This window comes from Bombyx mandarina, chromosome 04 (assembly GCF_030267445.1).
Source record: "Bombyx mandarina strain Sakado chromosome 04, ASM3026744v2".
Classification (NCBI taxonomy): Eukaryota; Metazoa; Arthropoda; class Insecta; order Lepidoptera; family Bombycidae; genus Bombyx; species Bombyx mandarina.
In genome coordinates, this window is record NC_143211.1 from 15,490,146 (window position 1) to 15,517,464 (window position 27,319).

General features: G+C 36.5%; 1 protein-coding gene and 1 non-coding gene across 11 annotated transcripts in view; both read right to left on the minus strand.

The window, feature by feature from the left end:
- Positions 1 to 27,319, minus strand: part of spir (spire type actin nucleation factor) — a 212,838-nt gene that overhangs the window by 89,055 nt on the left and 96,464 nt on the right. The window lies entirely within an intron of this gene.
- LOC114241844 (U6 spliceosomal RNA) lies at positions 7,648 to 7,754 on the minus strand. Its single transcript, XR_003624611.2, has one exon. It is a non-coding gene; the product is annotated as a U6 spliceosomal RNA (small nuclear RNA).

Consider the following 27,319-nt stretch of genomic DNA (forward strand, 5'->3'; position numbering starts at 1 on the left):
AAGCCGTTGCTAAAATCAGAAGTGGGATAGGGCTTGTGCCCTATCCGCTTTTGGGTTATCCTGGCGTACAGTTTATTTTTAAAATTTGCATTAAATTAACAAAGTAATGACCGATATACGTGTAACTGGAAGCAGGGTAGGAGGACGCTCGCATTCGCCGAATGTTCGAGACCAATATTGGAGAATAATATTGGCGCGTTTAATTGCTTAAAACTCAAATGTGAACGTTGCGCGTGAGTCGAGCCCGCTAGGGTCGCAGATAGAAGACGCACGTCCCTCGACCGCGGACGGTGGTGGCGCCGGACCCGTGGTGGCGTTGGGAATCACATCACCGCCGCCGTCAGAGTCCCGCGCGTACGACGCTACAGACAGGATCATCGGAGCATTAAGTGCACTGTCCAAAGTAAGGTCGAACCATTTTTATATTTCTAATTTTGACCCCAGCGTTAATGATATCGATCCTTGGTGCGAAGTAGATTTTTTTTGTCGGATACCCTCTTATGAAATGTAATAAATCACCAAGTAACTAGCTTAACGACTTTATCACAACCGACCTTACGGTCTATTTTTATTGACGCGATAGAACATGCTCGAGACTGAATGCTCAGTTTCGGTGGGTGGAAATAGCATTCGAAGGGTTCAAAATGTCGGCAAACTCCGTCAATACGTCAATTAGACAACAGTCCGACTGTCCAGGTCGGTCGGTGATCATGCAAACGGGACGCCGTGTTGTTCCATCGCCGTGTCGATTGTACCCGCGTTTGAGAATAGATGTAAAATAGTTTCACCACGCATTGTGACAATAAAAAGGCAACTACCACATCAGCACGGAAGTTAACCGAATCCATTAGATTCGTAAATTCAGATCGAGCTCATGGTTACCTTATTTCTAAGTTTTACCCTGCCGTGCAATACATAGACACAATGTGTAAGGAAGTAGAATGGGCTAGATCCTTAACTGGGAAGGCACTGAGTATTTGTCACGAGTTTTGAGCTGTCTTAAGAGTGATGAGCGTACTTGGTTACACGTGTGATTGTCTAGTGACCGGACGTGGGGTAACTTCGTAAAAGACTTTAAGCCGTTGTGTCCGCGAAAGTTAGAGTATGCCAATATTCTTTATAATGCTATGCAATTAGCATCAGATTGCTTTGCCTCATACGTCGAGTGCGCCAGGAGATCGTTGCTCTGTCTTAAGATGGTCAGAGTTCTGACTGACAAACTCGGAACTTTAATAATGATACGGGGCATAATGGGCCCTCTGGTTGACTCGCGAACGCTAGTCTACAGATTCACGATTTGATTTAATTTTTGGTGGAGGTCAGGTTAGGCCGAGTCCTCGTAGGGTTCAGGCACTAGTTGAGTCACCAGTGACGCGTAATGTCAAACATTCTTGGGGTTGACTGCATGCTTCCAGAGATTTACGTGGTAACATAGTTCATGTAGATGTTGTAACGTGGTAACATAGTTCACGCAGAGATTTACGTGGTAACATAGTTCACGTAGATGTTGTAACGTGGTAACATAGTTCACGCAGAGATTTACGTGGTAACATAGTTCACGTAGATGTTGTAACGTGGTAACATAGTTCACGCAGAGATTTACGTGGTAACATAGTTCACGTAGATGTTGTAACGTGGTAACATAGTTCACGCAGAGATTTACGTGGTAACATAGTTCACGTAGATGTTGTAACGTGGTAACATAGTTCACGCAGAGATTTACGTGGTAACATAGTTCACGTAGATGTTGTAACGTGGTAACATAGTTCACGCAGAGATTTACGTGGTAACATAGTTCACGTAGATGTTGTACCGTGGTAACATAGTTCACGTATATGTTGTGACGTGGTAACAAAGTTCACGTAAAGGTGTGACGTGGTAACGCAGTTCACGTTACGAGTATATTAGCTTGACATGTTAACTTGGCCATGTCAACCAGACTTTACTCTCACAGTATATTATACACCCGATATGGTAACAGTGCCGTGTCGTCAGTACATCTAACGTAACTCAACAAGAGCCTACTATACATGAACACACTGAAATGTGATGTAAAATGCTCACAAAAACTACTAACTTTTACTAATGGTTCATGGTACCAAAATCATGATTGTAATGCAAACAATCTATTTCTATGACGATATCATAGAACACCCCGATAGCAACGCTGTGCACAGAGTGAGTCCTGCATCGTCAGAGATTGAAGACGGTCATGACATCGAGGTGAACGTGGACGTCCACCAGTCAGGAGAGGCCGTATTAGAGGCGACTCCCTCTTAAGTCAAAATCGATGGGCGGAGCCATTGACGAGGAGCACTCACGTGGACTCGTGACGTCATCTGGAGGGGCAACCGACCGACCAGCGGGGACATCACGCCACCTCGGATCACTTTTGCTGGAAGCGCGCGCTTCGTTCACTTGTCTTAGATTTAATATTCTGTGTCGATCGTTCCTACCCACTTTTGTATTTTTTTTATTTATTTAAATTATTAAGCCGTTGCTAAAAATATATATACTTTAGTTATATCCATTATTTTTATTTATTAATACGCTTTTTAGCTTTGTATGTTCATTTGTATGTAAGGGAATCCTTTGAACATCATTTTCATCGACCTCCAAGATTGGACAATACAATATTTTTATAACTTCGTTTCAATATTCTTACCAGTATCAACAGGATAAACAAAAAAGATAAAAATGCTAGTTCGTTTTGCTATTTAAGCATGTTTTCTTTTAGTTTTGAAGCCCTTAATTATTTTATGAATTACCTTTATGACTGATTTTGTGACGATAGATTATTATTATTTTTTTTTTGCCTTGATGGGTGGACGAACTCACAGCCCACCTGGTGTTAAGTAGTTACTGGAGCCTATAGACATCTACAGCATAAGTGCGCCACACACCTTGAGATATAAGTTCTAAGGTCTCAGAATAGTTACAACGGCTACCTTACCCTTCCGACCGAAACGCATTACTGCTTCACGGCACAAAAAGGCGGGGTTGTGGTACCTATCCGTGCGTACTCACAAGACGTCCTACCACCAGTAAAAATAATAATAACCTCGATTCTCTTAATTTATTGATTCTCTTGTTACATTGAATACGTTTTTACGCATTAGGACAACTGTCAGTAACTTTAAAACCGTATTCCTGGATAACATTACGAAGCTTACTTTATGGCATCATTGGAGCTGTCTTCGTGGCTGATTTGTACACATTCACTAGTTATAATAGAAACATCTATCGCAGTATGAGCACGCGTATAAGAAAATTGTCGACAGTTAATACAATATTCGAATACCGACGAATAATGCCGTGACCATGAAAACTGTAAAATATTCAAGAGGTAATAGTAGTTTTAGTTATATCTACGATTCATGAAAACCTAATAATATAATGTTCATTAAGAACATATCGTGGTTAATCGGTACACAGCGGCTTGCGGTAGGCAGCGGCTTGGCTCTGCCCCTGGCATTGCTGAAGTCCATGGGCGACGGTAACCACTCACCATCAGGTGGGCCGTGTGCTCGTCTGCCTACAAGGGCAATAAAAAAAATGTGTATTCCAATTTGCCAACCCTAACGAGCCAGTAGTACAATGGGTTAATTGCCGCCGATGATTCCGTCCGATTCTTCGGGCGGTAAACGCTTAATCGTAACAAAGGCCCTAGCGCCGAGGTTACGTAAATTAACATGTTGCAGTCCTTTGTTACGATTTAACGTAACAATACAACATAATTAAAATTTGAAACTGCCGTTTAGGTAGTAGATTCTCATTTTTATTTTCATTTTTTGTCCCGGTGAACGAGTTCACGGCCCACCTATTCTAGTCACCTCGAGGGGTTATTCTAGATTCGCCGAGCTAGTAGGTGAGCTCACGGGGCTCAAACCTGACGACGCTGCTAACACGAACCCTAGCAAAAGCCGTGCTTCGCAGAATCTACCGCCGGATCGGAAACACGACCCACCGAGAAGATCCGGCGAGAAGCTCAGTGGGCTGTATCTGTGGGTTAATTTTCTCGTGGAGCCCTTCGTCGCATGCGACGGATTCGACGAAAACGATGACCGGCTAGCGAAGTCCTTATACATCAATAACCTTGAGACACGAGTTCTAAGTCTTGTTCTATTGTACAACAGTTTAGTAAAATTTTCAAAAAACAAAATTACAAATCTTGTCTATAATTTCATGCTCAGAGAATAGCCTCAGGAAGTGAGTTGGAGCGTTATTCATGGTTCATGAGCTCGTACAAGATCGATACGAGCATAAACACTAATGTCACTCTCTTAAACAATTCCGGTCTAAATTTAGCCTTATTCGAAAACGCGTTCCGCATTTAAGACTCACATAAACTTTTACGCCAGACATTTAGATTTCGAATCGGCGAACGTCAATCTTGCAATACAAACAGAACCATACAATTGTCTTCAATCAAAACGTCCGTATGCATAGAGCCTTATCGGTGGCATTGTATGCAAATATGCGCGGCGGTTGCGTGAAATTGCGCAACAAGACGCAACCCTACGAAAGTTACATCCGATCTGTGTTTGGATAATACGATATTATATATTTCGAACATTTCGATATTCTGTACTTTTTTTTTTCGGGCCGGCGGTCGAACCTCCTACGAGGTCCCTGCGCCTAGGGGGTGCGCGGTGTATGTGGGACTGGTCCGCCCGGGCCCAAAAAATTTTTCAGGACCCTACCTACTAAACGACTGCCCTACATTCTTCGCCCAAGCGTCCGATCCACTCCAAGGTCAGAACCCGAATAAGGTAAGGGGGTTTCCGCGGTCAACACTACAACCAGATGGCGCAGCTCACCCCATAAAGAACTAACAATAGAAACATGCCTAGACTATCTCGATGACAAAATCGAATTGAAGCGAATTCCGCATACAACAAGATAAGGTAATAGTGAAAATTGTGCGCGAATGATTTAATTATGTGTGACTAATTCAATTAGAGAATCAATTATCAGGCCGGATGCTGCTCACGAAGAAACCGACCGGGAAGTGAAGGCTATTATGTCGACTCGTGTGAAGCGAGATATAAATTATCATAAGAGGAAAGTTCATAACAATTTTAAACATTGATTTCTATTAAAATTGATGTATTTAAAGGAAATGTCAATGTCACATTCATGGCTTGGGTCCATGCTTAACGTAGATTTGGACAAGTCAAAATTATTATTTTTTATATTTATTGCTTATATGGGTGGACGAGCTCACAGCCCACCTGGTGTTAAGTGGTTACTGGAGCCCATAGACATCTACAACGTAAATGTGCCACCCACCTTGAGATATAAGTTCTTAGGTCTCAGTATAGTTTCAACGGCTGCCCCACCCTTCAAACCGAAACGCATTACTGCTTCAATAGGCAGAGTGGTGGTACCACCCGTGCGGACTCACAAGAGGTCCTACCACCAGTACATTCACACTCATTCACACTCTGTTATTTAAATTTAGCTTTATTGTACATAAAAACAGATAAATCGATATAGTAACTACGGGTTGCAGGATGTATGCACCTAATTAATTGAAATATTAATCGTCAAATGACCAAAGGTTAAATAGTATTTATTTTACATAATATGTATGTGCCACCACGTAATGTCAAGCATCATTATTAGACGTTGTATTTACGTGTCTACACTGCAATTATACTGGACGTATTTTTGTATTTTTTTTCAGTTTTCACGAGTCGTATTCTTGATCAGAACTAGTTTTACGGCTTATTCGTTCATGACCACGAAAACTGCAAATTATTCGAAATTCGAAAAAGTTAATAGTAAATAATAAACGTGATATATTAACCCGTAAAAGTATTTTTATGACGTATTTTTTAATACCTTCGATTTCGTTGATTTGTGTGATATCAAGAATATTTAGAAGACAAACTCTGCAGCACAACAACTTTGCTGACATGTTTATCATTTTATTGAGGCCACAGCTCAATCAACCTATCGGAAAGAAACCGCTTTCATTTCCAATATGATAGATGTCGGAGAAAAAAAACTCACTCGTTCATAGTATTCACGTACATAATATTCTAACAATTCAATAAGAGTCGGTGACAATGCGATGGACAACGAGGGCACCGGGTGAACGCAACGCACGCATTCTCCATTCAACTATGAATTGGACTGTATTATTCAAAAACTAACCAATTTTCACATACAGGAATATTTCTTTTTTAATAAATTCTAATAATATTTTAAGATCCATTAATCGGTAATTTCGCAGAGTTATGGCCCATGACAATTTCTAATTTTAACTAATTAACGGAGTGTCATGGAAGTTTGCTTACACATTATCAGGAAAATAGGCTAGGAATAGGCTAGGAATAGAGGCTTCTGAGCTAATATTCCCGTGGTCCACAAGCGAAAAATATTGTTAATATGTATATGTCTAACTGTAATACTCACCTCCATATATTGTTTTATTAAATCGAGGGAGTTTTAAAACCAAAATTAAAAACCAGATGGCCTCTCACCCCTCAAAGCAGGTATAATTTTATGTTGTATCGGTTGAAATGTCACGGTGGTTCAAAATCACATCCAAAATATCTAATATTTAAAACTAAATAAAGGTAGCTATGGTAATCATATGGCCTTATTCACGAATAGGTATACACCGATAAAATCGTTCATTTTGTCGTAGCCAAGTAAAATAAAAATTTCCGTTTTCGTCTTGAACCTATCTTCGTGAACACCATCCCAGTCAACTCTTCGCTATTGATACCGAAAGAGCCGTGCGTGTTCAACAATGCACATGTTTTGTTTTGGTCCACTTAATTGACGCGTGCCGCTGAATTAATTGTGATTTTACTACAGCCGTTTATACGAGAACAGATTAGTATTCATGCGTTTGCCATTTCTTCATCTTTGTTTCCAATGTAGAATCATATGTTATTGATTCTTTATAGGTAATAAATGTAGATGTTACAAATTCGAGTCAGTCTCCTGAGAAATTATTGCACCAAACCTCGGAGTTCTAAACTCTTGTAATCTTTTGCCGCTGTTATTAGGACTATAATCAACCCGTGTGGGTAGGTATTTTACCGATTTAGAAATTTGGATTACGCAAAACAATTGAGACTTTACCTAGACTAGACTTGACCTAAGGTCTCAAAACGAGTAACAACATAAATGCTTTTTATATCTATACATTTGCTAGCCAAATATTCTTTGACCATTTAGAGCGATAACATTACATGGAATAACTACATATGACATGGCTGAATTAGTCCGTAGTGTATTCTGTTGAACACTGCATTTTTCATCTGTTGAGTACGGTATTTTTTACTCATTCCATAAAACTGTGGTATCGAATTCCTGAATACGTTTTACCCATGCACAATTAATTCAAACGGGGCATCAAAGTAATTCTTATAGTGAAACAACCGTAGAAAGCGTCTACCTTCATTGACTATAAAAAGTCCCGGCAAGCTTGAATATATTTTGGACACACAAAATTATTGTATCATCTTTATATTAATTATATTTCCGACTGCATTGTAATTTTAATTTATGTTTTTATTGCCCTTGTAGGCAGACGAGCATACGGCCCACCTGATGATGAGTGGTTACCGTCGTCCATGGACTTCAGCAATGCCAGGGGCAGAGCCAAGCCGCTGCCTACCGCTTAATAAAAATGTGGAACGCTTCACGATTTTGCGTGTCATCCTTGCGCAGGGGCCATGTTAAACTTCTCTGTATCGTTCCAATTTCAGTATAGGTACTGCCGAAGCAAGTAATGCGATGATAAAAATAATACTCAAACAAGAGGGTGTGGAAGTCGATACAAGAATGTAAAATCTAATTCAGCGAAACGAAACGATGACCGCCGTGATAAACCTTTGCTCTCGTTAAGCTGAGTTCAATCGGGCACCGTCATACAAGGAAACATCGGGTCTGAGTGACCCTTATACGGAGCGGAGAAAGTTCCAATATCAACCGGGGTTAATATATCAGAATACAAATAAACGTTTGAACGTAAATAACGAATTCGAAATTAACTACATAGCTAAATTATTTATTCTTCGGTTTTCGTAAATCTTAATCTATACTAATACATAAATCTACAGTGGTTTTTGCGGATGTTCCGCTATAACTACTGAATCATGCGTCCGATTGACTTGAAACTTGGTATCCATGTAGAAAATACATGCACTTAATGGATAGGCTAATATTTATATGAGTGTTGGACTCCCTACACCAGTTGCGGGGGCGTTAATGATGAGAATCTTTGTGGGGGTGAGAAATAATAATGTTAATTTTAAATGCCCAGTAAAGTGGACGGGTACAGCTAGCACTTTATAATATTATAATCAATACCACCCTTACGATTTAATCTCGAGCTTATTGTATTTATTTTATAATTTTCGTTGTTTTAAATACATAGTCAAAGAAATGAGTTTTCGTGGTCATTGTCGATTAAGACGTTCTTTTTTTTTCATTACGTTTCATTGCGAGCTCACAGCCCACCTGGTGTTTAGGTTACTAGAGCCCATAGACACCCACAACGTAAATGCGCCACCCACCATGAGATACAAGTTCTAAGGTCTCAAGTATAGCTACAACGGCTGCCCCACCCCTCAAACCGAAACGCACCACTGCCTCACGGCAGAAATAAGCAGGGCGGTGGTACCTACCCGCGCGGACTCACAAGAGGTCCTACCACCAGTAATTACGCAAATTATAATTTTGCGGGTTTAATTTTATTACACGATATTATTCCTTCACCGTGGAAGTCAATCGTGAACATTTGTTAAGTACATATTTCATTAGAAAAATTGGTACCCGCCTGCGGGATTCGAACACCGGTGCATTGCTCAACACGAATGCACCGGGCGTCTTATGTCTGTTCTAGGTGTTGTTACTAGATCATCGATATTCGTTCGACTATTCGGCGATAGATGGCGTTACTCTTACCGGAGTAACAATATTAAATTGCTGCATCCTAATTCAACAATAGTAACAACGTCAAAGGTTAGATACGTTTGTTCAAATATTGTTCAGGAAATGGTTTGTTTGCCATCTTCTGATCCTGTTTCTAAACTGAAGGAATCCGCTTTTATCTTTCCAACATGCTAATACAACCGATAAGCGCAACCAGTATCGTCAAAGATACAGTTCCGTTTTATGATTACCTAAACTTTAAAACACGTATTGTATTATTTTATTTATACTACACATACCTACATGTTGTTATTCTTTAAGCAGTTGGAGTTAAACTTAACTAAAGTTAAAATTTAAAATTAAAATGTCCGTGATAGAAATTAGGAAAGTATCCAGCCTATAGAAGAAATCTCGATGAATAAATGTGGCTCTAACTCAAGTCAAGTACAATAAACTAATTGTTCCTATAAAATATATATACATGACAAAACCAGCAAATTGTACGACCAGGAATCAGACGAAATGGAAGCAAACATTTCTAGTCCCGTTATAATATAATTGATGAGAATCCCAGTCGTTCTCAATTCGGCTAATGCAATTGCGTTCACGGTCTGCGTCAAACGACCGCAGTAGGACATCGTTGGCTAATTGAATTGATTTGTCGCCTCCCCAATATTATGATTGCCTGGTACTCTGTGTACAGGACGTATGAAATATTTTATAGTTGTTTTTTTTTTGAGCTCATGAATGTGATACTTAACACTCTGGTTGATGATAGAGAAAGAAGTAGACCTAAGAAGAAATGGATGGATTGCGTGAAAGACGATATTATGTGTAAGAGGGGAGTGAGCGAAGAAATGGTATATGATAGAGGAGTATGGAAGGAGAAAACATGTTGCGCCGACCCCAGATGACTGGGAGAAGGGCAAGAGAATGATAATAATGATGATGACCACACCTCCCATCTGATATTAAGTGCTCAGTGGACATCTAGTGAATTCGAATTATTTCACAACATCCTGTATACTAAACAACAGTCATATTTAATACAACAAGCAATCTAATCAATTTAAAGGCAATAAAATTCGTAAACAAGTGTCGAGTAACATATGATGCGTCCGATTGGGCAACATTCCAACACATGAACATTGACAATATTACTGTCTATGAGCTCGCAAATACTAACTCCGGTAAACATTAGTAAACATCCGCTAGATACGAATTGAGCTGGACCGGTAATTGTGACGGACCTTGGGGAAGGCCTATGCCCAGTAGTGGACCTCTGTGGGCTGATGATGATCATAACGATTTGCTTAGTATCGTAGACTGCATATTTTTTTGAGCACTAGACCCAGCCAGCAAAATTCTATGAAACGTAAGGGTCCAAGGCTGGCTTGAAAGCTTTAAATTGTCACGCAAGAAACGACTGCATATACAGGGTGTTAGTTCTTGCCGAAAACGAAGGCAGTAGGGAAGCCGGTAATACCGAAGTAAAATTTTAAAAAGTTACATACCTCCATTACATTACAATTTATGTTGCGGGAAACAGCTGGTCTTGCTGTAAAATCTGTCCCTGTGTTTGACGGCTCTGTAATGTAGAACCGAGCTATATAAACTATTTTACTCTTTAGTTATTTTCCTTTATCGCTCAAGTTCTATGAGACGAAAGCGATAGAGTGAATATTGGATAAGTATTAATAAAAAAAAGGAAAAATCTGCATGGAAAATTGTATTAGTACAGTCATGGTTCGTTATATAAAAAAAAAAATTAAAGCACTGATTTATTCATTACGTTGTACCATATACATTAATACTCGCATAAAATATATAATTCAAAAACCCCGCTATACCGATTTACAATTTTGTTACTCAACAAAACGGTTTACTTTTCAATGCCGCGCGCCATACAAATTTAATTTCCCGTGTACTGTAACATGACACGATGATTGCCCAGAACAATGGGCATTAGATAGAAGCGCAGAAAAGGTAATTCCCGACAGCAAGTTTCCACGACAGCGGGTGGCATTGCGCAACAACGAGTTCAGCGCCACCTCGCGGAAATAGAAAGCCGTATGCTAATGTGATGGAGTGGACGAAAGTCGAATAACTGTTGATGTCGCTTCCTGATACGGAACTTTGAATCCTTCGGTCATTAATCGATCGGACTTACACCATAATGTTTATTCCCCAAAAAGCTATCGTGATCTCAATACTAACTAAACCTATAATAAATAAATAATAGTTTAAAAAAACTAACAAAATACGCTTATATAGAAAATTCAACTAAAAAATAGAAAATAAATTTTAATAAATTTGAATTAAAAATAGTGTAAGAAAAAGTGATTTTATTGTAAAAAATCGTTTTTATTATTATTTTTCATTTTTTATTTTAATTTTTTTTTTTAAATATTGAATTGTCATCTGTCCTTAATAAGTATACCAAATTTCGAGTTAATCCGACGTTTTGAAGGGGGTCAAAATCATGTTCAAAGATTCCGTTACAAACATACATACGTCTGAAGCTAATAAAAGCGTATTAAAAGATTGACACCTTTATCGAAGGCGTTGAGGTGGAAGGCATGGCCCTTCATATATGCTCACCACCTGTTCACTGACGCTAACAGCCGGATTAAGTTTTTCAGCTTACTTCCATATCTATAACAGTGATTCATTTAATAAGAAACACGATTTGTATATAAACACATCAAACCTTTTAGTTTTTAACACATTATTTTGTAGGCTTAGTACAAGTCCAAGCGGTCAAATCAATCAATACAATACGATGATCCATCCTGGCTACAAGGATGATTTCCGCGCAGTGGACGTCAAGTCATTTAACCATCTGATGCATTAAATAAACACATTACGCACACCGTTACAGAAGAAATGTCAGCAAATTAATGAAGAGAAAAGCAAATAGAGGATAGGACAGTTGAGAATCGGTACTCCGTAGACTAACACAGAGTAAATAACCGTTAGTATACAGACAATAGTTTTAAATGACATCGTACTGTATCGGTGCGTGAATTATTCGTCACAGACTCCATTGAGCCGTTACCGCGAACTGTTATGCCTCTCGTTATATAATCAATTATGTGCGAAAACATCCGTGTGCTTGTTTCAGGTTTATTTACATAACTATTACTTCCCTATGGATAAATAGACTTACTAAATATATAAATAAACTGTAGTCGTCATGTCGTAAGACAAACTGGAATTGATACAGCGAGTATTCGCTCGTTTTTATTTTCAGCGTATTTTATTTTAATTGCGTCGTAATTATTTCTTCATATAAAAAAAAAAACATTATTCTGATCCTTAAATTATTTAATAAGATGATTAACGATTGAGAATAAGATATTACAATAATATGTAATATATAATAAGATATAATAAGAAGAAGATTTACTTTTTTAATTAACTTAAAATTTCAGTCTGAAGATGGTAAGTACATCTCCTCCATTTGGAAAACATCCGGTCGGGCGGCCAAGATACTACTGGTTAGATCATGTCACAAAATATATGTATGCTCTCGGAAGCTAAAAGAGGCATCTAAGGATTACAATATTTTTTTCAGACCCTTGATCCGATGTAGCAAAGAGTCTCTTAATCGATCTGATCAGTAAAGTTTAGAAATACGCCATACAAAACAAAAAACGTACCCAAAAAGCAACTAAGCCATTCTTCCAAGAACTTCAGATCTAGTTCTCCTTGTGCTTCAGATTTCTAGAAATATAGATTGGTGTATCAAATCGAATACCTTGAATATATTTTCTAAGCAGAGCTTTATTGCAATTTCGTTAAAATAAAACGCGAAGCACCTCAAATAGATAAGTGATACTGTTAAGATAATTACACGCTACAACGCCTTTTGTCTTTACTCGTTTTCATATAATATTATCTAATTTACTTTTAACTGTAGGCCGTCACAGCTTTAACGTTTTATCATTGCTCCATCAAAATATAGTTCAAGAAACTTTTGACAAAAAAAAGTATCCGCTAAGACATAAGTTAGCGGGAATTATCATTACTGGTGCAAAAAGTTCAATAACCTTTTGTTTCATATGTGATTTCGGTTGGTGAATTTTTAATGGGTTTTTTAATTAAATATAGAGCGCTATCAATAAAACGAATAAAGGATAGGAAATTATAGGAACTCAGCGTTGATCTGTTTCCCTTTTGTTAATTTTCGTCGATTTTACCATCATTATCATTATCCTGCCCTTCTCCCAGTTACCTGGGGTCGCCGCAACATATTTTCTCCTTCCATACTCTTCTATCATATACCATTTCTTCGCTCACTCCCCTCTTACCCATATCGTCTTTCACGCAATCCATCCATTTCTTCTTAGGTCTACCTCTTCCTCTATATCCTTCCACATTCATAGTTAACATTTTCTTACCAACCTCATTTTCATTTCGTTCCATCACATGTCCATACCATTCCAAACGCGCATCGTCGATTTTACCATTCGTCATAATTACCACTTTAGACTTATTAAAATTGAATTCCCTGTGGCATGTTCCACAAGAGATATTTTGGAAAAACATGGCAATCAAAGAGCAACAAAATAACTTTGCTTAAAAACTTTTAACTTCACATTACAGTAATTTGTACCGTAACTGTTCTGTATTCGCACATTAAAAGCTAATTTCTCATAGCTACTAATTACGCATTATCAAATGCAAAATGAAAAACAAAGCAAGTAAACTATTTCAAACAAAATAAAAAAAGATTTCATTAACAAGATTCCTTTTTTCGTGTACTTAATTCAATTATTGTGTAAGATTTAAATTTGTATTAAAAACGTAACGTAAATACAGATCGCTGTGTGATGAGAATTAAGTTTCACCGTTTTAATGAATTTTGATGCCTTCACACAGTTAGAGTGCTTTGTAATAAACAATATCAGGATGGAATTTTCTTCAGTTTTCGGGTGTCGTAGTCATTAATTAAAACTATATATATTTTTTTAATTAGTCATGTACATGTATATAGTATTGTTTTTTTTTTTAAAACAGTGATACTTGTTTTTGTTATATGTTAATTCTTATGATTTAGTCTCTTTTTTTTCAATCTTTCTCAAGATTGAAAGAAAAATACGATGAGGTTAATATAAATAAACTATGACTAACTTGAAATATAATTATGGATATTTTTAAACAACTTAGGTTTACCTTTAAATTTGTGAAAACTGTTTTTACGGTTTAATCTAAATTTTTTTATTATTCTTATATTATTTCGGACATTTGAAATACATTACAGTTTTCGTGGTCATTCATCGCTATGAAGAATATCAGGATGCATACCGAAAACAAGGAGTCAAGAGTATAATCGGTGATATATTTTGAAATTTACTAAACATTGTACGGATCGCAAAAAGCGTTCACATGTGCTAAAAATTGGTCTGAGCAAATTTGAACTCCATTCCACCATTGCACAATTAGCAACGGAAGCAAATTTCAATCTTGTTAATTGGGACCATTATGTTATTGACACGTACGAACATATTATAACATTTTTTTCTTGAAATGAATTTTGAGTCCCAGGCAGGGCTCGGCTTTGCCCCTGGTATTGCTTTTGTCTGAGTATTGGTGATCTCAGGTAGGCTGGATACTAATCTGCCATGTTGTTTTGCAAAAAAAAAACTTTCACACCATTGTGGAATATAAAAAAATGAAAAAAAATCACACAAATATTTAATTAATTAAAGTCAAAATTCATATTCATCAATAACTGTTAATGAATGCACTGCAATCTATTTTAATTACACTCAAGTCATTTTGCAAAGTATTTTCTCAAAGAGTAATTTTAATAACTAAAAAAAATGGCACATCCGTATTGTTATTTTATTCGTTGAATTGATCATGAAGAAAGTGAATTATTGAGACATTAAACATCTATAGTGTATCGCCATTATTTCAACAGCGGTCAATAAGTAAAGTTTTTGAAGAAAACCAATTAATTCCACTTTCAGTCGTAAGAACTGACACGGCAATTTGTGGCTCAATTTGGATGGGTTTTAGGACCGTTGATAGACGAACGAACCCTCTGTCTATGGGCGCCGATAGCCTTTGATTACGCAAAGAGGCACGACCAGATCTGCCGCAGAAAAAAATAGAAGCATTAAACATTGTTAATCTGGGATAATTAACGATAGAAAACTAATACTTCGCCAAATAACGTTGAGAGGGAAAGTGACTTTCGTTTTCAAACCTAAAATGTATTGTCAGATGAGATATAGATTTGCGATCGTGACGTTACCAAGAGTTTAAGAATACGTTTATTTAACATTTTAAAGTTATCGATAAAATTCATAGTTTTGTGTGTGCGCTCATTAACGATCCGCTGGAAAAGCGTGTGTGATGAACCTCGACAATTTTCATTTACCACAATACTATGTCGCATTTCTCGCTCGCAAAAAACACGTTCCGATGTTTAATGTTTTCCTTTTTTTATCTTTGTATACTTTTCCGATGAAATTAACGAACAGAAAGACATGAAACAAAAAACATCTAGATAAATATATCGATGTGACCAAACACGCATAGTACAAAATAAGTTCGTCATATTTTGTCCTCGAAGATCGCCCACTTATTTATCGAACTAAACACGGAAATCTACAACGTATTTTGCGAAATTCGATTAACTTTCATTTAAATGTGTAGGCGGGAATATCGTGACGAAGAACGTTTGAGATATAAGCATCCTACGTTCGTTCTGTGTTTGGTCAAAGCCATAATCCTTTCACGGTCCGATTATTGTTTAAGATTCATTGAAGATTTAACTTTTATTACTAATAAAGACGTAAGCAAGAAGCTGCCAACGATTTTTGTTGGTTTAGCTATCTGTCGTCTCAAACGCAAATCTAAAAAATATTTTAGTGGTTTAAGCTTTGTCAAAGCAAAGTCAGAAAACTGATGTATAGGCAAAATTATCAACATTTTATTTTAAAATGACCAAATTTATCTTTATGATGAAAAACTTCAATACCTTTCTTCGAACCATGCCATCAGACGAATAGCACTTGCGCTAATTTAAACTATTACGGTACAGTTTTAAAAACATTGTTATACTGTCTATATTTTATCTCCATTTGCGAACCACCGATACTTGCTTTCATTTTAGTCTTAACTATTAGTCTTCTACGTATCATGTAAAATATATATAGATATATTAAAATAAACAAAACAATATGCAAATTGAATATATACAACAACAAAAATTCATATACAATTCCAAGAAACTGATTAAATCAGATCTTTGAAAGACAGCAAACCATCGCAACTTTCATTTGATTTGTTAAATACTTATGTTATTTTAATACATACGCCTCGGGGTCATGTTATTATTGGAACATGTAATAATTACAAAGCATACGGTTCAACGAACTTTGCAACAATAAAATCGATGTTACGTGACCTTTCACTATCGGTTAATCGATAATAAACTCTCGTTTTTAATTAGGTGTTAAACTCGTGTTAAGGGCAGTACAGAGCGGTTGATTTTCATTATCACGGCATATAAAATCGATTTTTATTGCTTCATCGATATTTATTTTGTTGCTTTGTTGGGTGGACGAAAATCACTGCCCACCTAATGTTAAGTGGTCGCCAGAACCCATAGACATCAACAACATAAATGCCACCACCCACCTTGAGATGAGTTCTAAGGTCTCAGTTTTAACAGTACACTAGCTGCCCCTCCCTTCAAACCGAAACGCATTACTGCTTCACGGCAGAAATAGGCGGGGTGGTGGTACCTACCCGTGCGGACTCACAAGACATCCTACCACCAGACCGCTACCACCAATCGCTTCAGAGAAACCTGGGCTTACGATATGTCCTACCACTACTACATTTTGGTCGCAGTATGCTGGTATAATACTCAGTGAAGGCTGCTGCCCATTGTCCATTCAGTCCATTAGTCAAGTCTTCTTTTACGACACCCATGGTAAGAGATAGGATCGTGTTATTCTAGGCCATCACCAGAAAGACAAAACAGTAGTAAACGCAACACAATCAAAAGTGACAAAATCACACGATTGATATTAATTATTAAATGCCAAAATAAATTTCTTTCATTTCACAAAATTAAGATTTATCTTCATTCTGAATTCACCCTTATATTCACTCCCCTAAGGCGTTACCATATTAATTATCTCATATTTAATCACAATACCGAAGAAAGTTCCCTTACACCTAGTCTTTATATTAAAAACCGGTTTCAATACTCAACCTTATTACTTTTGGGCTAAGAATGAATGTCTTTAGAATATAATTTGGCGATACATAGATTGGCGGTTATAATTAAAACTTTCGAGTGTCCGTATTAAGAACCAGCGTACAATAGTTTTTTATCGTTCTATCAACAGCGAGTGCAGTATCTATAGTCGAAATTTCGAATATATAAGTTCGTCTAAAAATTCAATTGAATTGGAACCAAAAAAAAGATATTATTGACAGCACAAAAGACGTTTTACTTATACATTCGAAATGTTCAATTCAGTATTTCGCTCATGGACATTAGCAATTATTCCGGCATTATGTTTAAAAACAATTAAAACAAGAGCTTTTCATATCGCCTTTTCGCATTAAAAGTGTACAATTTTCTAAAATATTCGAAATTGAGTTAATATGCGGAATCATTTGGTATCACCAGTATTTTTTTCATCAATACTGTCAAAAGAACGTAAATTAGTTGTAGTTTTTTTTTTTAGTTCACCTATATTTTTACTACTATTAACAAAATTAATACATAATTTTTTCTTACTTGAAAAGACAGATAATGTAACTGGCAAAATATAAAAAATAAATGTTGCACATATGATTAATATTAAAAATATTACATGTTAAGCCTTTAAAACACTCTCCCTTAAAATTAGTAGGTTTTGAGATTAAACAGTTTTAATGCGAGAAGACGAATTATCTTGGCAGGAATATGGGCAGAATCAGTGTATTCAGCAACTATTTAACACTAGATGGCTGCGGGCTTACAAATACAAATGTGTACAAATACTGCAAAAGAAACAAGAATCAAACTATAGATGCCCTCATTGTACCTGCCGAAACAGCGAGTCACAGTCAGTACGACGGCCGGCTATTGTGGCCTTTCGTTTTGGATCGTTATCGTAATGAGAGATAACACGTGTGAGATTATATAATTTGTTACTTTAATGTGGGAAAGTTTTAGGTTCAAGTTCCTAACGGTTCGAAAACGTTTCTATGGATTTGTTCTAGTATGTTCTATGGCTTCGGTTCACAATTTCAAATAGCCTATCCAGATTTAGAAGTGACAAAGAACGATTTTTGAGTGTGCGTATAGAAATCGCGTTGTAGCCCGCATGATCATGCAGCCGGAATTAAATAAATAATAGTTTTAAAAAAATCTAAAAAATACGCTTATATAGAAAATCCAACTAAAAAATAGAATATAAATTTTAATAAATTTGAATTAAAAATAGTGTAAGAAAAATTGATTTTAGAATATTTTTCATTTTTTAGTTGAATTTAAATTTTTTCAATATTTTTGTTTAAGAGATTTAAGATCTCCCATAAATAGTTTCGGTACTTATTTAAAATTGTACATGAATGGACTATAAAGGCACACGTTTTGTTTGATAGTTGATTGATGGTGGTCGATTGAAACCGGTCACATATTGTGACCATTAACCACTGCATCGAAATTTATCGCTTGCGATGATAAAAAATCTGTAATGACTTAAGCTATAAAAAAGTTATTTACAGAACTACATATCTTAATGATAAAAATATCAGTGCACTGTTAATATGCCTGTGAATTTATTATTATATACTTCACGATAAACCACTTGATGTTAATGGTTCGAGTTATCTAAGCATTCTTCCACAGGAAATTTAAAATATGATGTTTATATTATAACGAAATTTAAAAAAACCCTGTCCGTTATTACATACGTTTCAACGACTCATGAATACTTCTTACCGGTAACCGTACTCGTCGAACTCGGCAAAGAGTTCGACGTGCAAACTAACCTAAACATCAGCCCGCTGAGTTTCTCGCCGGATCTTCTCAGCGGGTCGCGATTCCGATCCGGTAGTAGATTCATTCGCGAAGCAGCTACTCCTTAGTTTATAGGTCTCCTTTGGAGGCGCTCGGGTAGCTGTTAGCAAATCCCACCCTTCCTGGCTGAGCCTTTGCTCGCCCATCTGCCCTGGTAAAACTGGAAAGACCTCCGGGCCACCAGTAATCTCTCAAAGATAAAAAAAAACTTACTTTTTTTCAACTCTAAGTCGTAGCAAGTCTACGTAACGTCGCTACGACATAGCTACGCTTTAACTATGCTACACTCATAAAAGTAAAATCAAGGTGTCCAAAAAAACCGACAGCAAAAAAACGATGTGCCACATAGATGCAAATATCTTTTTGTGTTGTTCATTACCTGTGATATGAATATAAAAAAAAATAATGATGAGATGAAAGTGATTGAGTTCGCTTTCATGCTTTATCGGTGCGCTATAGTTTAAAATTATGACAGTAGGTTTAATTCAAATACACCTCTGAATCTATATAGAAAGTGTGATGAATAATAAATAGCAAAGGTTTGTGTTTCATTTGTTACGATGTGCCAAATTTTCCTCAGGTGCACTTATAAAACAAATCCAAGCCCTGCATGTGCAAACTAATTGCTTAGAGAGAAAAAAAAGATCCGTAACTAAGCCCGCTCGTAATATAGTAGTCATAACATATATCTTCTTCTTTTCTCCACCTTATCCCACTAGGTGGGGTCGGCACAGCTAATTTCTCTCTTCCATTCTCTTCTATCAGACGTCATCTCAACACTCACTCCCCTCTCTCTCATATCGTCATTCACACACTCCATTCATGTCTTCTTCGGTCGACCTCTTCCCGCTCTACCTTACACTACCATTTCCATACATCTCCTAGTCACATGCATCTTCTCTCTACGCATCACATGTCCATACCACGCTAACGGTCCGCTCCTTAATTTGTTAATTACCGAGGCTACTTTCAGACTTCCTCTGATATACTCATTCCTTATCATGTCCCTTGTCCCTCTTGTCTATGTAAGTAATAATTGCAAACATTTTGATTTTATTCATTTCTATAGTTCTCAATATATATAGAAGCTGCTGGTGACAGGCAAGGTATGCGGGAGAAGGCACAGTGGCAGAAATCCAATGCGCTGGTCGGACCAAATACGCTCCACTCTCAATACCTCAGTCCACGTTGCTATCCACACAGCCGAGGACAGGCAGGAATGGCGCAAGATGATGCAGGAGAAAGTGATTAGAGGAGGCCACGACCCTCAGCACTGAGGATTATCGACGCATGGAGGAGGAGGAGGAGGATAGTTCTCAATACTATCAGAACTCTCATTTATTAATGAAGTAACCTTAACTAAAATAAAGCAAAAACAATAATAAGGTTTCTGTAAGATAAATGAACTATGTTCGTACAGTGTGGTGGGCACTGAGTTTTTGACACTTCGTGAAGAGCTTTAGCATTTCACTTGTTTCAATGTCAGGTTCGAAGCCTTGCCTCGTCATTCTGCTGACAGATCACGTTATACTATATTTGTTTTTGGAATATTAAAAGTATCGATTATTATTTTTCCTGTTATTTTTATTTTGAATTGTTTTCGACTTTCACAATTAAAGTAGGTATAATACTTGTTTATTATGGGTTCTTGTTGCTATTTTGAAACGCGGCAATTGCGGTGTGACGTCAATGCGCTTTCGTAACCGCTTAGCGTCAAATGAGCCATCAACTCGTCGACCCAGCGTGATTTACCGGTGGTAGGACCTCTTTTGAGTCCGCACCTTACTGCCTATTTCTGCCGTGAAATAGTAATGCGTTTCGGTTTGAAGGGTGGGACAATATGCTTTATTGTACACAAAAATAAATAAAAACGTAGAACATTAAATACAATAAAAGTAAAATGGACGGTCTTATCGTTAAGAGCGATCTCGTCCAGACAACTTGCACTTTATAAAATCGAAGTCTGTACTGTAATGATGAATGGTATTGTAGAACAATGCGGTATCCAAATATTGGCATGCGAGCGATTTGTAGCTAATTCCTAGAGTTATTTAATTTTGACTTAACAATTAACTTAACACTTAAGTCAAATTACAGTTTTGTTGTAGAATCAATTTTAAATCTGGAATCAGCTAAACATACATTAGAGTATTTCACTCGTCTTTCACCTTTCCCGCTTAATTTGACAACGAATATATCATTTTTGAATAATACTTCTTCTTTTTCTTCTCCACCTTATCCCACTAGGTGGGGTCGGCACAGTGTATTTTTCTATTCCATTATTTATAATACAAAAAAGTAACCACTACGAAAGTCGATTTTGAATTTAAAACACATAAAATATTATATTGATTATTTTTCAAATTCATTTTTGTTATTATGATTTCTTATATCTATTAAAGATAGTAATAGAACATATACATAAACATATAATTTAGGTCCGCATTTAAAAAAAATGTTATTTCAACAGTATCCATACAGGATACACGTTCAGATGCATATAATACGTTTTTAAAAATAAGATGAAAATTATTTGTAAAAACAATCGAAGGTATAATTTTAATTGGGATGCAAAAATGGCATTATTCTGTCGCACTCTGTGGTCACACAAAGGAAGTGTGCAAGGTTTGATCTCGACGGACCATGACTATGCTTTACTAATGAAACTCGATTCGATTTTCACTCGAACGAAACTCTTTTTTTTTGGAGCGAGTTCGAAAAAATTCTATAGTTATCACTGAGATGAGTACCTTGGTACTAAACATTTGACTGAATCGATGGTGTAGTAGTTAGCGCTCCAGGTTGTGGCGCCGAGGGTCGAAGGTTCAATTCCCACATCGAGCAACACGAATGTTACGTATATACTTTATATTATTTTATTGCCCGAGCAGGCAGACGAGCATACGGCCCACCTGATGGTAAGTGGTTACCGTCGCTCATGGACGTCAGCAATGCAGGGGCAGAGCCAAGCCGCTGCCTACCACTAGCCGCTGCCTACATAAGTATGCATGTTAGTCTCTGGTACCCATAACACAGGGAATCCTAATTTGAGGCCGGACGACCGTGCGAGATTTGTTCCCGGTTATTACTATTATTATTATATTATTACCAACAAAAAATTGGTGTAAGCCCAGTTATCTCACAGTTACGTTTGAAGTTGGGAATGCGGGAACAGCTGTCTTGTTATTCCTAGGTAGGCACGATTCAGAATGCTACCGTCGTTTACAATCTACATATCCCTTATACCTTGGAATTGTGGCTCCGTGGTAAACGGGTCCTTTACGGACGCATTAAATTCACCATTTGAGAAACGCTTCCCTAAAAATGTAACAATTTCTAACATCAGCTTAATATTAAATATGCGTAATCTGACAGATATAATTGGCTTGATTCGTCGTGATAGGCTTTATTTCTCACCTGGCATATATTGGTACCCATGTTCTGTCGTGTTTTTGCCATAAAACAGTTGTGCATTCCGCTTTAGAAACTTTAGTACAGGTAATACCTACACTTGCACCGGCATGCATTTTGTGATGTCTATGTGGTCGGATAACCACGTTCCGGTGGTCTCGACCTTCCATGTTTACCAGTAAACAAACCCCGAAAAGCTTACCAGTTAATCGTTGTTTGAATCTCACTATAGTTTTATTGTAGATTTGGTAAAAAAGAAGGCATAGCAACGTAGGTAAGCACACGCATACATTAATAAGCCCTATCCTTCGAACGAATAACTACAATAAAAAATAAATCGATATTATACGTTAATTCTAAATGTTTTATCATCTACCTCGTGTGAAATGCATATTATTTGATTTTTGATCGCCTTATGGAATAAACACGCTCCTATTAACTAGCTGGGTATTGAAACCTGGAAATATAAAACAAAACCTATTACCTCACAGTATCAGGATTACATTAGACAAGGACAATTTCTGAAATTAATAAACTAACAGGGACATGTCACACACGGTCATCTGACCTTAATTATGACAATTCTAGATTCTTTTGTATACATATAAATATTAAACTCTCAGCCAAAGGACAAATTAATTTGTTTACGGAACACAATTACTTGTGGTAGGAACTCTTGTGAGTCCGCACTGGTAGGTACCACCATCCTGCCTATTTCTGCCGTGAAGCAGTAACGCGTTTCGGTTTGAAGGGTGGGGCAACCGTTGTAACTATACTGAGACCTTAGAACTTATATCCCAGATTCAAAACGTCTCAAAGTGAGCGTTGACTTCCCAGGTTATAAGTTTATAGACTGTCCGAATCGCTCAACTTCATGCTGTGAGCTCGTTAGCTTGTCTACCCATTTACGGCAATAAAAAAAATCAAAGCTCAGTTGTCTTTGTGTCCAGTGAATGCGTCCGTAAAAAAAGAGCGCTTGCACTTTCGAACCACACTGAGATGCGCGATTAGCGAATTCACAAAACAGAAGCTCGGCCGGCCTCCTGACCCAGTTCAGAACGTTGAACGGATTCCACGAGGCGAGAGCAACACGCGAAAACGGACATGAACTTGGAAAGCAGCCGGCTTGAAATTTAATAAGCAATCAATCGACGTACTTAAACGGTAATGCGTCCATAATGAAACAGGTACTTTTGTGTTACGCGTATTCTTGATTACGGTGTTAATTAATTCGGTGCAAAATTCAACAGTTGTTATCTATATATTAATAGGTGAAGCAAAAACTTTGTATCCCTTTTTACGAAAATTGCGCGGACGGAGGAGTGTGAAATTTTCCACACTTATTGAGAATACAGAGAAGAAGTGCACAAAGCTAAATATTTTTTTTTTAATAATTCGTAAAATATACATTAAATCAATAAAGAAAACATTACACACACTACATACCATGTATTTGACGCACACACGCATGCATACTATTTATTGTCAAACTTTTGTTCTTGACGTCTGTTGTCAAATTGAGAATAGATTAAATACTGTTTGTCTTTATTAATATTTTTTTATAGTGTAGCCTTGGCGAAATTTGTGATTATAGAAGTATAAAATACAATCATAATAGTATACAAACTTACAATTTCGACTACTGCGGGACCTCTAGTATTAATTCTTAGATGAGCTCGTGTAATTAGGTAACTTTTAGGAAATTTTAAAACGAGAAAAATATATATTGTAATATTATATTTGCTTTAATAATATATTATACATGTAATATAAACACCATTTATGTTTTAAAAAAGTGTTAAAACTATTGCAAATATAATAAAATCTATTTTTAACTCTCGCGTGGTGTAATCTCGCGTTTTTCATTGTCATTATAATACCAATACCATACATCCAACCTTCCGAATATTGTAATAATTTTCATGGTACACGGATGACTATAACGCCGTAAAAGAGATTTTAATTACGAATATCGAAAACCGAACAAAATACTTTATTAAAAATAATTAATTAAAAACTTGATAAAAAATATACATACACAATTTAATTATATTTTTAGTAATACAATTTATATTATAATAATTAAAGCGATACAAAAGAGTAGGTAATTTGAACAAGTTTCAAACTTCGGCATCGGCAATAAATGAATATGTCAAGCCCACACGAATTGACACACAATAAGTGAGCGCGGTTCACGACGAAACAAGTCACTTGGCGAGTTTTAAGAGGCAGCCCTGCCATCTGTAATATTTGGCCACTTGGCCACCGAATTCTGTTTGGCGCAAGTTAGAAGTGAAAAATCATTCAATAAAACATCGTTTAAACTTTATATATTACTAGCTGACCCGGCAAACATTGTTTTGCCATATATAAGATTAAAAAAAATAGAAAGTAAATTTAATTTAAATTGAAACCATGCACCCCACGCTTTATTTAAAATAAAATATATTTTTTTTACACTATATTTTCAATTTAAATTTATTAAAATTTATTTTCTATTTTTAGTTGAATTTTAAATAAAGCGTGTTTTTTAGTTTTTTTTAATCAATTTTTTTTTTCATTTTTTAGTTGAATTTCAATTTTTTCAATTTTTTTTTAATTTTGATATGTCGTCTGTCTTCGATAAATCTACACAGTTTGAATGAAATCTGGCCGTTTAAAATGGGTCAAAATCGCGTCTAAAGGAGTCAGTTACAAAGATACAAACATACATACAAGTGAAGCTAATATAAAGCGTGTAATAAGAAGACCTGAAGTAAAAAAATATAGTAATCATAGACCGGGCAATTTGTTCGACATGATATTATTAGCGATGAATGTATTAATCTAAATAACCGCTTTCTTAATCTCGGACCGCGTTAAAAACTGTAATTGCGAGTTTGACGAGCGGGGGAATCAATCCAACGTAGAATATAATTATACTACTAATGTCAATCACGAGATATTCGAAGCGTTACGAACGTTGAACACTATTTATATTAGTTTTTTATTAAATATTGAATATGTAACGCAGACTTGTCACTTGATTATTCATATAAAATCGAATCTATATATATAAAAATGAATTGCTCTTCGTTAGTCTCGCTAAAACTCGAGAACGGCTGGACCGATATGGCTAATTTTGGTCTTGAATTATTTGTGGAAGTCCAGAGAAGGTTTAAAAGGTAGATAAATATGAAAATGCTCGGTATTAAATAAAAATAACAATTTTGTTTTTCCTTTGATGTATCCCCCGTCGAACGGATTCCTTTTGTTTGTTTTAAGTTTATTTTATACAAAAGTTTAGGTATTTTATATATCGATTGAGGCACTACGCAGTCTGACGGGTCTGCTAGTTTTAAATAAAAGACTTTTTTGTGACATCGAATTTAAGTACTTGTGTGGTAAGAACTTTAAAGATCATATTTTAAGACAACACAAGGTACTTGTAGTTTTACGCAGAATTTGGCATAGTTTTTACACCCAGAGCAACAGTAATTTAATTTCAACCAAATATTCACAACAACACAAACAAATTTAATACTAAATAGACTGTTTCTTAGTCTAGCTGAAAAAGAAATACATAAACTTACTTTTCTTAAACTTATTTTTCTTTTTATATAAATCTAAAAAAAAGTTATGTTTGTGAAGAAAAAAAATGTTCCCACGCCCTAATTCATACGATAGAGGTATAATTTAATTCGACGTGGGAAGGCACGAGGATTTTAAGTTTCATATAGTTTTTGTTGCTGTTATAAAATTTTTCTGTAATGGGCATTCACGTTTTTATATTTTTTTTTTATAAATTAATAAAGAGACTATCGAGGAACTTTTGTGCAGTACAGTGTTTTATGAAGTTTTTCCTCTACCTAATCGTTGATAACCTAAGAGACTATTCCAGCTACTCCCGGAATGGTAAGTGAGCTAAGAGATCAACTTGAGAGAATTTACCAACACTAGCCCTAACGGTAGGCAGCGGCTTGGCTCTGCCCCTGTCATTGCTGAAGTCCATGGGCGACGGTAACCACTCACCATTAGGTGGGCCGTATGCTCGTCTGCCTACAAGGGCAATAAAAGCAGTGCCTCTACTACCGGATCGGAATCGCGACCCGCTGAGAAGATCCGGCGAGAAGCTCTATGGGTTATGTCTATGGATTAGGTTTCACGTCAAACTCTTCCAGTAACACGACGAGTACGACGAGAATAAAGTTATTTATTACAGAGCAGTCGAAACGAAAAGTAGGAAATAAGTTTTTTTTTTATTGATTTTATGGGTGGACGAGCTCACAGCCCACTTAAGTGGTTACTGGAGCCCATGGACATCTACAAGGTAAATGCGCCACCCACTTTGAGATATAAGTTCTAAGATCTCAGTATAATTACAACGGCTGCCCCACCCTTCAAACCGAAACGCATTACTGCTTCACGGCAGAAATAGGCAGGGTGGTGGTACCTACCCGCGCGGACTCACAAGAGGTCCTACCACCAGTATGTGTTCGAAAGTATCAATATATTATTTATTAAAAAAATAATTTAAATACACTACAATACAGTATACAACTGAGAAAATGCTTGGTAAACATAATTATATCATAAAAAATAAAGAAATAAAGGTACGGATTGTACCATTATGAAACGTCCTAATACCAATTAATAGTTTTGGAGAAAATACGCTTGTACAAGTACTGCATCCCAGTCAACTGAATGATTGCAAAACTGCCTATTAATGAAAATTCATTCTACAGTCACCATTAAAGTTCATTTATTTGAAATATGTACATACATTTGTAAAAGCCACCGCTCAGCCAAACGCTAATTTTTCTTTGCTTTTTTCTTATTAATTGCCTTTGATGGCAGACGACCATACGGCCGATGCGATGATGAGTGGCCCCCTTAGTTAAAGACATCTGCAATGCCATGGGGATATACAACACGCTGTCTACTGCAGAAGTCTTCTATTCAGTCAAAGCTGATCCTCACATCCCTAGA